The sequence below is a fragment of the Ovis aries genome, chromosome 1 (assembly GCF_016772045.2).
Source record: "Ovis aries strain OAR_USU_Benz2616 breed Rambouillet chromosome 1, ARS-UI_Ramb_v3.0, whole genome shotgun sequence".
NCBI lineage: Eukaryota > Metazoa > Chordata > Mammalia > Artiodactyla > Bovidae > Ovis > Ovis aries.
The window spans coordinates 19,250,173-19,263,629 of NC_056054.1; the positions used below are offsets into that span (position 1 = coordinate 19,250,173).

Below are 13,457 nucleotides of genomic sequence, written 5' to 3' on the forward strand. Positions count from 1 at the left end.
CTGCATAAAGTTAAATAAGCAAAAAAAAAAAAAAAAAGTTAAATAAGCAAGGTGACAATATACAGCCTTGATGTACTCCTTTCCCGATTTGGAACCAGTCTCTTGTTCCATGTCTGGTTCTAACTGTTGCTTCTTGACCTGCATACAGATTTCTCAAGAGGCAGGTAAGGTGATCTGGTATTTCCATCTCTTTAAGAATTTTCCACAATTAGTTGTGATCCACACAGTCAAAGCCTTTTGCATAGTCAGTAAGCAGAAGCAGATGTTTTTCTGGAACTCTTCTGCTTTTTCAGTGATCCAGTGGATGTTGGCAATTTGATCTCTGGTTCCCCTGCCTTTTCTCAATCCAGCTTGAACATCTGGAAGTTCACAGTTCACGTGCTGTTGAAGCCTGGCTTGGAGAATTTTGAGCATTACTTTGCTAATGTGTGAGATGAGTGCAATTGTGCAGTAGTTTGAACATTCTTTGGTATTGCCTTTCTTTGGGGTTGGAATGAAAACAGAGCTTTTCCTGAGCCAGACCTGCCTTTGAGTGTTTGAGTATGGAGGTACAGGTCAGCAGTAGCCTGCTGCAGGGGCAGGGGCTCTGGGTACAGCAGACCTGGGTATGGCATAAGCCCTTTTGGAGGAGATTGCTATTAACCCCATCACAGAGTCAACAGAACTTATACACAGGAATGGGGGAACAGACTCTTGGAGGGCACAAGCAAAACCTGCACACCAGGGTCCTGTACACCAGGACCCAGGAAAAAGGAGCAGTGATCCCACAATGAACCAGACTTGCCCAGGAGTCTCCAGGAGTCTCCAGCAGAGGTGTGGGTCAGTGGTGGCCCGCTGCAGGGTCAGGGGCACTGAGTGTAGCTCTGCCTGCATGGGACCTTTTGAAGGAGGTCGCCATTATCTTCATTACCTCCACCATAGTTTGGCCTCAGGTCAAACAACAGGGAGGGAACACAGCCCCACCCATCAACAGAAAATTGGATTAAAGATTACTGAGCTTTGCAGCCAAAGATGGAGAAGCTCTATACAGTCAACGAAAACAAGACCAGGAGCTGACTGTGGCTCAGATCATGAACTCCTTATTACCAAATGCAGACTTAAATTGAAGAAAGTAGGGAAAACCACTAGACCATTCACGTATGACCTAAATCAAATCCCTCATGATTATACAGTGGAAGTGAGAAATAGATTTAAGGGCCTAGATCTGATAGATAGAGTGCCTGATGAACTACGGAATGAGGTTCATGACATTGTACAGGAGACAGGGATCAAGACCATCCCCATGGAAAAGAAATGCAAAAAAGCAAAATGGCTGTCTGGGGAGGCCTTACAAGTAGTTATGAAAAGAAGAGAGGTGAAAAACAAAGGAGAAAAGGAAAGATACAAGCATCTGAATGCAGAGTTCCAAAGAATAGCAAGAAGAGATAAGGAAGCCTTCTTCAGCCATCAATGCAAAGAAATAGAGGAAAAGAACAGAATGGGAAAGACTAGAGATCTCTTCAAGAAAAGAGAGATACCAAGGGAACATTTCATGCAAAAATGGGCTCAATAAAGGACACAAATGGTATGGGCCTAACAGAAGCAGAAGATATTAAGAAGAGATGGAAAGAATACACAGAAGAACTGTACAAAAAAGATCTTCACGACCCAGATAATCACGATAGTGTGATCACTCATCTACAGCCAGACATCTTGGAATGTGAAGTCAAGTGGGCCTTAGAAAGCATCACTATGAACAAAGCTAGTGGAAGTGATGGAATTCCAGTTGAGCTCTTTCAAATCCCAAAAGATGATGCTGTGAAAGTGCTGCACTCAATATGTCAGCAAATTTGGAAAACTCAGCAGTAGCCACAGGACTGGAAAAGGTCAGTGTTCATTCCAATCCCAAAGAAAGGCAATGCCAAAGAATGCTCAAACTACAGCACAATTGCATTCATCTCACATGCTAGTAAAGTAATGTTCAAAATTCTCCAAGCCAGGCGTCAGCAATACATGAACCATGAACTTCCTGATGTTCAAGCTGGTTTTAGAAAAGGCAGAGGAACCAGAGATCAAATTGCCAACATCTGTTGGATCATGGAAAAAGCAAGAGAGTTCCAGAAAAACATCTATTTCTGCTTGATTGACTATGCCAAAGCCTTTGACTGTGTGGATCTCAATAAACTGTGGAAAATTCTGAAAGAGATGGGAATACTAGACCACCTGACCTGCCTCTTGAGAAATCTGTATGCAGGTCAGGAAGCACCAGTTAGAACTGGACATGGAACAACAGACTGGTTTCAAATAGGAAAAGGAGTACATCAAGGCTGTATATTGTCACCCTGCTTATTTAACTTATATGCAGAGTACATCATGAGAAATGCTGGACTGGAAAAAACACAAGCTGGAATCAAGACTGCCGGGAGAAATATCAATAACCTCAGATATGCAGATGACACCGCCCTTATGGCAGAAAGTGAAGAGGAACTAAAAAGCCTCTTGATGAAAATGAAAGTGGAGAGTGAAAAAGTTGGCTTAAAGCTCAACATTCAGAAAACGAAGATCATGGCATCCGGTCCCATCACTTCATGGGAAATAGATGGGAAACAGTGGAAACAGTGTCAGACTTTATTTTGGGGGGCTCCAAAATCACTGTAGATGGTGACTGCAGCCATGAAATTAAAAGACGCTTACTCCTTGGAAAAAAAGTTATGACCAACCTAGATAGCATATTCAAAAGCAGAGACATCACTTTGCCGACTAAGGTCCATCTTGTCAAGGCTATGGTTTTTCCTGTGGTCATGTATGGATGTGAGAGTCGGACTGTGAAGAAGGCTGAGCGCTGAAGAATTGATGCGTTTGAACTGTGGTGTTGGAGAAGACTCTTGAGAGTCCCTTGGACTGCAAGGAGATCCAACCAGTCCATTCTGAAGGAAATCAGCCCTGGGATTTCTTTGGAAGGAATGATGCTAAAGCTGAAACTCCAGTACTTTGGCCACCTCATGTGAAGAGTTGACTCATGGGAAAAGACTCTGATGCTGGGAGGGATTGGGGGCAGGAGGAGAAGGGGACGACAGAGGATGAGATGGCTGGATGGCATCACTGACTCAATGGACATGAGTCTGAGTGAACTCTGGGAGTTGGTGATGGACAGGGAGGCCTGGCGTGCTGCGATTCATGGGGTCGCAAAGAGTCAGACACAACTGAGCGACTGAACTGAACTGAGCATGGCCCCTCATCAGAACAAGACCCAGTTTCCCCCTCAGTCAGTCTCTCCCATCAGGAAGCTTCCATAAACTTTCTATCCTTATTCACCAGAGGGCAGACAGAATGAAAACCACAATCACAGAAAATTAATCAAACTGATCACATGGACCATAGCCTTGTCTGACTCAATGAAACTATAAGCCATGCCGTGTAAGGTTACCCAAGACGCACGGGTCATAGTGGAGAGTTCTGATAAAATGTGGTCCACTGGAGAAGGCAGTGGCAAAGCACTTCAGTACTCTTGCCTTGAGAACCCCATGAACTGTATGAAAAGGCAGAGAGATAGGAAACTGAAAGATGAGCTCCCCAGGTTGGCAGGTGCCCAATATGCCACTGGAGAACAGTGGAGAAATTAAAGAATGAAGAGACAGATCCAAAGCAAAAACAACACCCAGTTGTGGATGTGACTGATGATGGAGGTAAAATCCGATGCTATAAAGAACAATATTGCATAGAAACCTGAAATGTTAGGTCCATGAATCATGATAAATTGGAAGTGGTCAAACAGGAGATGGCAAGAGTGAACATTGACATTTTAGGAATCAGTGAACTAAAATGGACTGGAATGGGTGAATTTAACTCAGATGACCATTGTGCCCATATTTGCATGAAATTTTCCTCTGATATCTCCAATTTTCTTGAAGAGATCTCTAGTCTTTCCCCTTTTGTTTTCTTCTATTTCTTTGCATCGTTCATTGAAGAAGGCCTTCTTGTCTCTCCTTGCTATTCTGTGGAACTCTACATTCAGTTGGACACACCTTACATTTTCTCCCTTGTTTTTCTGCTTCTCTTCTTTCCTCAACTATTTTCAAAACCTCAGACAACCACTTTGCCTTTGCATTTCTTTTTCTTTGAGATGATTTTGGTCACTACCTTCTGTACAGTATTACAAACCTCTGTCCATAGTTCTTCAGGCACTCTGTCTACCAGATCTAATCCCTTGTATCTATTTGTCACCCCCACTGTATAGTCATAGGGGATTTGATTTAGGTTGTACCTGACTGGCCTAGTGGTGTTCCCTGCTTTCCTTAGTTTAAGCCTGATTTTTGCCATAAGGAGCTAATGATCTGAACCACAGTCAGCTCCAGATCTTATTTTTGCTGACTGTTTAGAGCTTCTCCATCTTTGGCTACAAAGAATGTAATCAGATTTCAGTATTGACCATTTGGTGATGTCCATGTGGGCAGTTGTCTCTGCCCTCCTTCATTTTGTACTCCAAGACCAAACTTGCCTATTACTCTGGGTATTTCTTGACTTCCTACTTTTGCATTGCCCTGTGATGAATAGGACTTTTTTTTACAATGTTAGTTCTAGGAAGTCTTATAGGTCTTCATAAAACTGATAAACTTCAGCTTCTTCAGTGTCAGTGATTAGGGCATGGACTTGGATTACTGTGATGTCAAATAGTTCGCCTTGGAAACAAACAGAGATCATTCTGCCATTTTTGAGGTTGCACCCAACTACTACGTTTTGGACTCTTTTGTTGATTATGAAGGTTACTCCATTTCTTCTTAGGAATTCTTCCCCACATTAGTAGATATGATGGTCATCTGAATTAAATTTGCCAGTTCCTGTCCATTTTAGTTCACTGATTCCTAAGATGTCAGTGCTTACTCTTGCCATCTCCTACTTGACTACATCCAATTTACTTTCATTTCTCAGTTGAAAGGCTTTTGGCTTGTTCCACTTTTTACTATGATAAATAATGGTATGAATATTTGCATTCATGGTTTTGTGTAGAAGTATGGTTTCCATTCTTTTAAATATATTCCAAGTGATAAGTATATTCCCATCAGCAAATAATGGAGAGTTCCAGTTTCTCTATATCGCCATCAACACTTGTTACTATCTTTTTGGTTATAGCCTTCTGAGTGGGTATAAAGTGTTCTGACAAATGTTTTTTAACCTAAATATTAATTCAGGGATTCTCAAGGAACGTTATCATTAGAGTTAGGTCTTGAAGGAGTGAGAATGAACCAACCAGGTAAACAAGGAGGACTGAGACACCCAGCTGCCAGGCAGAGACTGTGTCCTCTCTCTGCTGGCTCTGAACTATAAAATCTCATAAAGGGCCTGAAACTATGTTGATGAAACCTGCAGAAGACACAGCCCAAGGAGGAATATCAAATGATCTTGACTGTATCAAATAAGGGGTAGAAACTTCCAGCTAGATAAAATGCAATCAGGATAAATATCTGAATTTGAGTACATGGAGAGGGAAGGGAGACAAAGCTAAAGAAGCCCTGCAGGATTTTTGATAGTAAATTCAGAAGAATCTAGCAAGTATTATGGCTACCCCCCACGTAGCTAGTGTCATTTGGATCCCAGAACAATGGAGGGGACAGATAGTTCCACTCCATGCTGCACTGGTCAAGTTAACTTGAGGGCCTGTATCCAGTGTGGGAGACTAGGCGCTGATCAACAAATCTAATTACCCCCTCAGAACACAGAGCTTGACAGCTGGCCAAGAATGACACATCCTATTAGTTAGCACCCATGACCTTCACAACTGTCCTGGGAGTGAAGTAATAATAATGGCTAACAGAGTGCTTATCATGTGCCCAACATGTTTTGTTCCGAGTTGCACTCCTAAAACGACAAAAGCCTTGTAATGACCCTGAGGTAGGTGACTTATTTGCATAGTTCAAATGAAGAAACAGGTGTAGAGGGTTAAGTAATTTGGCCAAGGTCACACAATTAGCAAGTAGTTGGATCAAGAGTCAAAGCTGAGCAAGCCAAAGAAACAGAGGCTTTATGGGAATCAGCACTAGTAGCTTCGGCAGGAAGGCCAAGTCTGGATCTTAATCTCTCCCCAGACTTGGGGAGCCCTAATCTGAGCATACACACTTCAGTTCTGGTGCTATGGGCCCCGCAAGGGGAGTGGCTTCATCACTGAAACAGCAGCCTTGTCTCAGTTTGAGCATGAAGGGCAAGAATGGGAACAAATTGCATGCTTGAAGCTGTTTACAAGAATTTGGGGCGGTTAGTTCTGGGGCACTTGTCTGGGACAAGAACCTATTTATGAATATTGTTTACTCTTTCTGCCCCTCTCCCCATCCTGGGGCCTATGTGGACCTCCTCTGCTTAGGTAGGTCTCCACTAAGATCCTGGTCTGCTCTTGGACCACATCCTGAAGTTCCATTCAGTCACTCAGTCGTGTCCAACTCTTTGCGACCCCATGAACCGCAGCACGCCAGGCCTCCCTGTCCATCATCAACTCCCAGAGTCCACCCAAACCCATGTCCATTGAGTCAGTGATGCCATCTAACCATCTCATCCTCTGTCGTCCCCTTTTCCTCCTGCCCTCAATCTTTCCCAGCATCAGGGTCTTTTCAAATGAGTCAGCTTTTCGCATCAGGTGGCCAAAGTATTGGAGTTTCAGCTTCAACATCAGTCCTTCAAAGGAACACCCAGGACTGATCTCCTTTAGAATGGACTGGTTGGATCTCCTTGCAGTCCAAGGGACTCTCAAGAGTCTTCTCCAACACCACAGTTCAAATGCATCAATTCTTCGGTGCTCAGCTTTCTTTACAGTCCAACTCTCACATCCATACATGACCACTGGGAAAAAATAGCCCTGACTAGACAGACCTTTGTTGACAAAGTAATGTCTCTGCTTTTTAATATGTTGTCTAGGTTGGTCATAACTTTCCTTCCAAGGAGTAAGCATCTTTTAATTTCATGGCTGCAGTCACCATCTGCAGTGATTTTGGAGCCCCCCAAAATAAAGTCTGATACTGTTTCCACTGTTTCCTCATCTATTTGCCATTTGGATGCCATGATCTTCATTTTCTGAATGTTGAGCTTTAAGCCAACTTTTTCACTCTCCACTTTTACTTTCATCAAGAAGCTCTTTAGTTCTTCTTCACTTTCTGCCATAAGGGTGGTGTCATCTGCATATCTGAGGTTATTGATATTTCTCCCAGCAGTCTTGATTCCAGCTTGTGCTTCTTTCAGTCCAGTGTTTCTCATGATGTACTCTGTATATAAGTTAAATAAGCAGGGTGACAATATACAGCCTTGACGTACTCTTTTTCCTAATTGGAACCAGTCGTTGTTCCATGTCCAGTTCTAACTGTTGCTTCCTGACCTGCATATAGGTTTCTCAAGAGACAGGTCAGGTGGTCTGGTATTCCCATCTCTTTCAGAATTTTCCACAGTTTACTGTGATCCACACAGTCAAAGGCTTTGGCATAGTCAATAAAGCAGAAATAGATGTTTTTCTGGAACTCTCTGCCTTTTTGATGATCCAGCAGATGTTGGCAATTTGATCTCTGGTTCCTCTGCCTTTTCTAAATCCAGCTTGAACATCGGGAAGTTCATGGTTCACGTATTGCTGAAGCCTGGCTTGGAGAATTTTAAGCATTACTTTGCTAGCATGTGAGATGAGTACGGTTGTGCGGTAGTTAGAGCATCCTTTGGCATTGCCTTTCTTTGGGATTGGAATGAAAACTGACCTTTTCCAGTCCTGTGGCCACTGCTGAGTTTTCCAAACCTGCTGGCATATTGAGTGCAGCACTTTTACAGCATCGTCCTATAGGATTTGAAATAGCTCAACTGGAATTCCATCACCTGCACTAGCTTTGTTTATAGTGATGCTTCCTAAGGCCCACTTGACTTCACATTCCAGGATGTCTGGCTCTAGATGAGTGATCACACCATCATGATTATCTGGGTTGTGAAGATCTTTTTTGTACAGTTCTTCTGTGTATTCTTGCCACCTCTTCTTAATATCTTCTGCTTCTGTTAGTTCCATACCATTTCTGTCCTTTATTGAGCTCATCTTTGCATGAAATGTTCCCTTGATATCTCTCATTTTCTTGAAGAGATCTCTAGTCTTTCCCATTCTATTGTTTTTCTCTATTTCTTTGCACTGATCACTGAAGAAGGCTTTCTTAGCTCTCTTTGCTATTCTTGGGAACTCTGCATTCAAATGGGTATATCTTTCCTTTTCTCCTTTGCTTTTCGCTTCTCTTCTTTTCACAGCTATTTGTAAGGCCTCCTGAAGAACTTATTCCAATGGGAAAGTTGTCTCTCTATCTAGTGTTATAATAGAGAAATGAAGTCTCCAAAAGGTGAAGTATCTTACTCAAATTCATATTGCTGTTAAATAATGAGGCTGAGATTTTGAACCTGCACTGTGACTCTGGATGCTTGCTTTTTCCCCTTTATCATTACAGGCTTCCCTCTCCCACCATGACAATAGAAAATGGGCAGAACATTCTCAGTGGAACAGAACTGGAGTGCCTATAGGTTATGATTCTTGAAGTTAGGTCATATTGGGAACCATCAAATGGACTAGAAATGCTCGAGCTAGAGAAAAGAAAACATCAGGGAACATTACTAATGTTTTTGGATTCCCAAAAGGCTATTGTGTAGAACAGAGATCAAACTTTTTCTGTCTGAACCTGAGGAGTTATATACAGACCAATAGGTGGAACTTTTAAGGAAATAAATTTTAGTTCAGGCTGTATATGAATTTTCTAAACAGCTGAAGGTCTCCAGAGCAGACATGGTGCCTGGGGATGTCTAGAGTCTCTTGGTCTTGGAAGTGTAAGATGGGCTGGACCATGAGAACTTTGAGGTTTTAAACAGAATAATCTGGGGTTCTAGGTTCCAAGTCCAGCCTCCCCCGGCCTTCTGGAAGCCTCTGAATACCACACTTACCCCCTAGCCTGCTCTCCCTATTTGTGTGTCCTTCCTCCATCTTCACACACCCTTTTTGCATTCTCTTTACATCATAATCCCTGTTTCTGTTCTGGCTTTTTAGACTAATTCATTGGTACTCTTTAAATAGCCACCAAATCTCATTGTATAGTCACCCACATATTTTGATCTCTGTTGATTCCAAGGTTGGGTGTCTCTAGTGGCTCAGCAGTAAAGAATCCACCTGCAATGCAGGAAATGCGCGCGAGTTTGATCCCTCGGTAGGGAAGATCCCCTGGAGAAGGGAATGGCAACCCACTCCAGTATTCTTGGCCTGGAGAATCCCAGGGACAGGGGAGCCTGGTGGGCTGCCGTCTATTGGGTCGCACAGAGTCGGACACAACTGAAGCGACTTAGCAGCAGCAGCCTGTCCAAAGCATCCTCCGACTTCTCCGCAAGACCCGGGGGAGAAGACCAGCATGTCCCGGGCCTATTGGGTGGGTGACTGCCTCCTCCAGGTCTTGCTTTTCCTCTGATGTTGGATAGAACTTCCTAGGCCAGAAAGTGGAGCCAAGGCCAGGTCCAGAGCCAGGGACTGTGCTGGGGGAACATCCTGGGAGAAAGGTTTACCTGTACTCAAGAGCTGAGGTCTAAGGCCTAACTGGCTAAAGGAGGGAGTGTCCTGGAGAACTGGCTGTCTGGGGCTGAGGAGGGAAGGCTCATTTGATGACATCTTCATTAGGATTTTCCTCTCGTCATACAGACTGTGCACCACACTCACACACATATATAACTATTGGAAAAACGATTTTAATACCCATGGCACATTGTCCTTGTGTGATATAAAATCCAATGACATGTGGCATTTGGAAAAGGTCACTTCTCCCATCAGGATTCATTAGCCTGTTTCAGCCTCTACGCCTGCAGGACGGGTCCCAGCTGCTTGTCCCCTGTAGCAGGGCCAGCTGGACAGGTGGAGCCCACAGGGACCCTCCTGAGAGAGCAAAAGGACTCTGCAGGGTGCTAGCCAGGGAATCCTCACTTTGGCCACGCTCCTTCTCACACATGCCTGAGGAGTCAGAAGGGGTGGGATCCAGAGAAAATGAAGTCTCTAGCTGGGCAACCTTGGCTTGGGGTCTGGAGTGCATGGGAAGGGGAAAGACAGACCCATGGTCTCAGTATTCTCTTAAGAGTATCATCCTCTGAGCAGAGGGAAGGAGGGTTGAAGGGCTCTGGAGAGAGAGCTGAGACTACAGAGCGGGGGAAGGATGTGGGGGAAGAGAGAGGCTTGGGAGACCACAGTAGGCAGGACCCAGAGCTCTCCTTAAGGACCCTGGATAGAACCTGGGGTCTCCTAGTATTTTATTCATTCCTCTTTGCCCAAGTAGGGGCCCAGGCCTGGCTTCTTACTCTGCACTTGCGTCTTTCTGGTCTAGTCTTGGATTTCATCTCCAGGTGTGAAGCAGCTGTCCCACTAGCCAGATCCACAGGAATGGGCACTGTGTGTTCAAGACCCTGGCACTGTTAGCGCCGGCATTGGTGTGGCCAAGGAAGAGCCAGCCAGCACCAGCGTCCATGCCTTCTCTGCTTCCTGTGTGTGGCCTGTGCTGATGCCGGGTCTGCATGAAACGCTCAGCACTCGCCTTGAGAGGTGATCCCCTCCCAGCTAAATGGGAGCGGCCTGATCCTGGGGCTCTTGGCTTGTTTGTTGGGAGTTACCAGTAGGTCACAGAGGAAGTCTAGTGTCAGAGTAGAAGAATGAGGACAGACAGAGGAAGAGAGATGACTCTGAAAACACTAAAATGGGGGGCTGCTGAGCTTGGATGAGAGGAACAGGAAAGAGATACTCCTGAGCAGAAGCCTGAGAAACCAGCATTCCAGCATAAGCCAAGGGCCCTGGACACTGAGCATGGGGTTGACCCACTTACACACTCTTGCACACCTTCTCATGAACCTGTTCTTTTTAAAATATTTATTTATCTCTTGATTTGGCTGCACCAGTTCTTAGTTTTCATTGCAGTGCATAGGCTTCTGTCTAGTTGCGATACTTGGGCTCCAAAGCTCAGGGGTTCTGTAGTTTGCAGCAAGCAGGCTTAGTTGCCCCAGCATGTGGGATCTTAGTTCCCTGACCAAGGCTCAAACCTGTGTCCCCTGCATTGGAAAGCAGATTCTCAACTACTGGAGCACCGGGGAAATCCTCTCATAAATCTATTCTTGCACTCCCGAGTTTAGAGGATGGGAAAAGGAGGGGCCTCCAGCAAAGAGACTAAGAAGGGGTGTCCAGTGAGGCAAGAAGAAAACAGGAGAGTGTGCTGTAAAGGAAGCCAAGGGATCTAAGTGATTAAGAAGGAGGGAGGATCTGCAGTGAAGTTGCTGCCAATAGAATCGATGAGGATTACTACTGAGACTTAAACGTCGGAACTGGCAAACCAGGCATCGTTGGCCATCCTGGCAAGAGCACTTTCGAGAGAGGACTGGAGGGAAGGAAGAGACAATGATGAATATTAACATCTCTTTTGAGGAGTTTTGCAACTAGGAGCAGATATATACATTCACAGGAAGATTCATTTATTCCTTTGAAACACATTTATTGAGGCCCTAATCTCTGCAAGGTTCTGTGTTAGGTGCTGTGCACCCAGAAGTAAGCAGCACAGCCCTTGACCTTGGTGGCCTCACACAGTGATCAGTGAATGAATGAGATGAAGCTTCTATTCTCCCACTGACGATTTAAGCTTCATTTCCCTAACTGTTCAGATAGAGATGCTAAACATCCCTGCCCTCTCTGCTTACCAAACTCAACATGTCCTAGATTTTCTAAACTGCCCCAGTTCCAAATGTTTTGACCTGTTGTCACACCAGGCACTCACACTGGACTCTAATTTTTGATTTAGAAAATGTGGTCATTATGGGGTTGTTGTGAGAAACAAAAGAATTAATCACATGATAGTATCCATGACCTGCCAAGTGCTGCATCAGTACAAGGCATTATTCAAGCTGGCTTAGACGAGAGAGGCAGCTGAGTCACTCCCTTCTTTGTGCTTTCAGAGTAATGTATACATCCCTCCTCCCCAAGCACTGATTTCCCTTAATTTTTTGTGTGTTTTAAGGTGTGTGCCTCTCATGCCAAATTGTGTCTGACACAGGGTAACTTCTCAATGAGGATTTATTGGATTTCTGAATGAATGGATAAATGGTGAGAGACATAGACAAGTAAACAAATTATGACATAAGCAGAATAAAATGATAATTGCATAGTTAACACTTAACTGAGGACTAATGCTAATTTCTTCACATGCGGTATCTTTCATCCTTTCCAGTTACAGTAGGAGGTGATAATGATGAAAGTCACTCAGTCATGTCTGATTCTTTGTGACCCCATGGGCTGTAGCCTGCCAGCCTCCTCTGTCCATAGAATTCTCCAGGCAAGAATACTGGAGTGGGTAACCATTCCTTTTCTCCAGGGGATCTTCCAGACCCAGGGATCCAACGGGGGTCTCCTGCATTGCAGGCAGATTCTTTACCATCTGAGCCACAGGGAAGCCAATAAGAGGTAGAAGGTATTAATCGCTCTTATGATGAGGCTCAGAGAGGTTAAATGACTTGCCCAAGATGCAGAGGTCCTGAAGGCCTGGGAGCTCCAACTCAGTCCAGCCTGCTCCAAGCTTATAGAAAGTGTCCTTTGGCCCATGGATGGATGGTCCCTCCTTTGACCCACTCAATTTAGAGTCCAGACAGTTGGCCATGAACCCACCCACCACTGAAATCTTCCCTCCTTCACCAGGCCGGCCAGGCCAGGCTAGTCTAACCCTGAGCAGCCTCTAAGGCAGGGGCTGCCCAGAGCATTCCTCTTTTACGGCCCTTGTCAAATTCCAAAGCAAGTTGTAAATTCATTAACCTCGAAGGGATTAAGCTGTACAGCTTACTTAGCACCATAAACAAGATCATTGGGATGTTGATTTTCCTCTTTTATTGCTTCACTTGAGGAAACCCTAGCTGGCCCCAGCTCTGGAAATAGAAGTTGACTCCCCTGACAGGGGAAAGGGTGCTGGGCACATCCTAGCTGGCTGGCCCTTAGCAGTTGCTCATACTATCAGGACTGGGGCTTGGGGCTCAGGTGTAAGTCTCTCCGCTGGGGCACAGCCAGAAGTAGCCACTTCGAATCCAGCCCCCAAGCCTCTGGGGCTGGCACTAAGCCTCCTGGGGTAAAGCAGCGGAGAGAAGCTCAGACACCTACCTGCCCTCCTGGCCAACTGGCTCTAAGCAAAGATGGTTGTAAGGGGGCATTTCCCTTCTGGCTCCCCAGCCCCTGGTGCTCTCTGTAGCTCAGTTCTTCCCTAGTAAGGTTGCCATTGTCTGTTTAACCCTTCTCTCCCTCCAACAGATGAATAACCCTCATGGGCAGGAATTGCTCCCTCTCCTGGTGTTTGGGGTCCCATTTACTCATGTCCCCTCCAAGGCCTGGCTCCAGCAATGATCCTCTCTCTGTAGACTCATCTCTCTTCCAAACACTAAAAAGAAACACACGACAGTCATTATCTAGACCCTGTGCCACTCTTGCTCCTGCC

The 13,457-nt window shown here is 45.0% G+C and overlaps 1 protein-coding gene and 1 long non-coding RNA gene across 16 annotated transcripts in view; one reads left to right on the top strand and one right to left on the bottom strand.

Moving 5' to 3' along the window:
* RNF220 (ring finger protein 220) overlaps nucleotides 1-13,457 on the top strand; it is a 269,444-nt gene that overhangs the window by 192,142 nt on the left and 63,845 nt on the right. The window lies entirely within an intron of this gene.
* Nucleotides 9,683-13,457, bottom strand: part of LOC105607754 (uncharacterized) — a 48,039-nt gene continuing 44,264 nt past the window's right edge. Inside the window, exon 5 of the long non-coding RNA XR_001028529.5 lies at nucleotides 9,683-13,400. This is a non-coding gene — a long non-coding RNA (uncharacterized LOC105607754). The remainder of the gene's footprint in view (nucleotides 13,401-13,457) is intronic.